General features: G+C 41.1%; 6 non-coding genes across 6 annotated transcripts in view; all 6 read left to right on the top strand.

Annotated features, from left to right (window-relative positions):
- Positions 1-394: 394 nt before the first annotated feature.
- LOC145868120 (5S ribosomal RNA) lies at positions 395-513 on the top strand. The gene has a single exon (XR_014384114.1). It is a non-coding gene; the product is annotated as a 5S ribosomal RNA (ribosomal RNA).
- A 139-nt stretch (positions 514-652) lies between these two features.
- LOC145869778 (5S ribosomal RNA) lies at positions 653-771 on the top strand. The gene has a single exon (XR_014385774.1). It is a non-coding gene; the product is annotated as a 5S ribosomal RNA (ribosomal RNA).
- A 410-nt stretch (positions 772-1,181) lies between these two features.
- LOC145875631 (5S ribosomal RNA) lies at positions 1,182-1,300 on the top strand. The gene has a single exon (XR_014391276.1). It is a non-coding gene; the product is annotated as a 5S ribosomal RNA (ribosomal RNA).
- Positions 1,301-1,709: 409 nt separating this feature from the next.
- LOC145870400 (5S ribosomal RNA) lies at positions 1,710-1,828 on the top strand. Its single transcript, XR_014386396.1, has one exon. It is a non-coding gene; the product is annotated as a 5S ribosomal RNA (ribosomal RNA).
- Positions 1,829-1,967: 139 nt separating this feature from the next.
- On the top strand, positions 1,968-2,086 carry LOC145870289 (5S ribosomal RNA). Its single transcript, XR_014386285.1, has one exon. It is a non-coding gene; the product is annotated as a 5S ribosomal RNA (ribosomal RNA).
- Positions 2,087-2,496: 410 nt separating this feature from the next.
- Positions 2,497-2,500, top strand: part of LOC145868122 (5S ribosomal RNA) — a 119-nt gene continuing 115 nt past the window's right edge. Inside the window, exon 1 of the ribosomal RNA XR_014384116.1 lies at positions 2,497-2,500. This exon is cut by the window's right edge and continues 115 nt beyond it. This is a non-coding gene — a ribosomal RNA (5S ribosomal RNA).

Genomic DNA, 2,500 nt, shown 5'->3' on the forward strand with positions numbered 1-2,500 from the left:
GTGCTCTTGCACTATTTCATCAGCAACACTGCGTTGTAGTAAGCATTTAATGATGAATTGACTAAATGCAGCTTCCTGCCTTTTTAATAGGATCAAATTTCCTGGATGTTTTCAATTAGCATCTGCCTTGTATTTATGAGACAAACAAGAATATTGTTGCTGAATGCAGCTTGTGTGTGCTTTGTGCTCCTTGGCCCTGTTCAAATGATGAAAGGAAATAAAGTTTGTATTTTATCCAACTACCTGTGCTAAAAAGTGATGGGAACAGTGTTTGTAATTTCTTCTACTTTTTCAGTGACACAAAGTTCAAGCTGCTTATCTAATTGTTGAAAATGCAATGTCTGTTTATCACACTCACTTTGACTATATATGTTGTAGCAAGAGATTGTTTCTCGCTTACGGCCATACCAGCCTGGGTACGCCCGATCTCGTCTGATCTCGGAAGCTAAGCAGGGTCGGGCCTGGTTAGTACTTGGATGGGAGACCGCCTGGAAATACCAGGTGCTGTAAGCATTTTGTCCACGAGGGTGTGCTCTTGCACTATTTCATCAGCAACACTGCCTTGTAGTAAGCATTTAATGATGAATTGACTAAATGTCTGTTTTATCAGACTCACTTTGACTATATATGTTGTAGCAAGAGATTGTTTCTCGCTTACGGCCATATCAGCCTGGGTACGCCCGATCTCGTCTGATCTCGGAAGCTAAGCAGGGTCGGGCCTGGTTAGTACTTGGATGGGAGACCGCCTGGGAATACCATGTGCTGTAAGCATTTTGTCCACGAGGGTGTGCTCTTGCACTATTTCATCAGCAACACTGCGTTGTAGTAAGCATTTAATGATGAATTGACTAAATGCAGCTTCCTGCCTTTTTAATAGGATCAAATTTCCTGGATGTTTTCAATTAGCATCTGCCTTGTATTTATGAGACAAACAAGAATATTGTTGCTGAATGCAGCTTGTGTGTGCTTTGTGCTCCTTGGCCCTGTTCAAATGATGAAAGGAAATAAAGTTTGTATTTTATCCAACTACCTGTGCTAAAAAGTGATGGGAACAGTGTTTGTAATTTCTTCTACTTTTTCAGTGACACAAAGTTCAAGCTGCTTATCTAATTGGTGAAAATGCAATGTCTGTTTATCACACTCACTTTGACTATATATGTTGTAGCAAGAGATTGTTTCTCGCTTACGGCCATATCAGCCTGGGTACGCCCGATCTCGTCTGATCTCGGAAGCTAAGCAGGGTCGGGCCTGGTTAGTACTTGGATGGGAGACCGCCTGGGAATACCAGGTGCTGTAAGCATTTTGTCCACGAGGGTGTGCTCTTGCACTATTTCATCAGCAACACTGCCTTGTAGTAAGCATTTAATGATGAATTGACTAAATGCAGCTTCCTGCCTTTTTAATAGGATCAAATTTCCTTGTGTTTTCAATTAGCATCTGCCTTGTATTTATAAGACAAACAAGAATATTGTTGCTGAATGCAGCTTGTGTGTGCTTTGTGCTCCTTGGCCCTGTTCAAATGATGAAAGGAAATAAAGTTTGTATTTTATCCAACTACCTGTGCTAAAAAGTGATGGGAACAGTGTTTGTAATTTCTTCTACTTTTTCAGTGACACAAAGTTCAAGCTGCTTATCTAATTGTTGAAAATGCAATGTTTGTTTATCACACTCACTTTGACTATATATGTTGTAGCAAGAGATTGTTTCTCGCTTACGGCCATACCAGCCTGGGTACGCCCGATCTCGTCTGATCTCGGAAGCTAAGCAGGGTCGGGCCTGGTTAGTACTTGGATCGGAGACCGCCTGGAAATACCAGGTGCTGTAAGCATTTTGTCCACGAGGGTGTGCTCTTGCACTATTTCATCAGCAACACTGCCTTGTAGTAAGCATTTAATGATGAATTGACTAAATGTCTGTTTTATCAGACTCACTTTGACTATATATGTTGTAGCAAGAGATTGTTTCTCGCTTACGGCCATATCAGCCTGGGTACGCCCGATCTCGTCTGATTTCGGAAGCTAAGCAGGGTTGGGCCTGGTTAGTACTTGGATGGGAGACCGCCTGGGAATACCATGTGCTGTAAGCATTTTGTCCACGAGGGTGTGCTCTTGCACTATTTCATCAGCAACACTGCGTTGTAGTAAGCATTTAATGATGAATTGACTAAATGCAGCTTCCTGCCTTTTTAATAGGATCAAATTTCCTGGATGTTTTCAATTAGCATCTGCCTTGTATTTATGAGACAAACAAGAATATTGTTGCTGAATGCAGCTTGTGTGTGCTTTGTGCTCCTTGGCCCTGTTCAAATGATGAAAGGAAATAAAGTTTGTATTTTATCCAACTACCTGTGCTAAAAAGTGATGGGAACAGTGTTTGTAATTTCTTCTACTTTTTCAGTGACACAAAGTTCAAGCTGCTTATCTAATTGTTGAAAATGCAATGTCTGTTTATCACACTCACTTTGACTATATATGTTGTAGCAAGAGATTGTTTCTCGCTT

This window comes from Salmo salar, unplaced genomic scaffold (genome assembly GCF_965601325.2).
Source record: "Salmo salar unplaced genomic scaffold, fSalSal1 ptg000293l, whole genome shotgun sequence".
NCBI classification, from domain to species: Eukaryota; Metazoa; Chordata; class Actinopteri; order Salmoniformes; family Salmonidae; genus Salmo; species Salmo salar.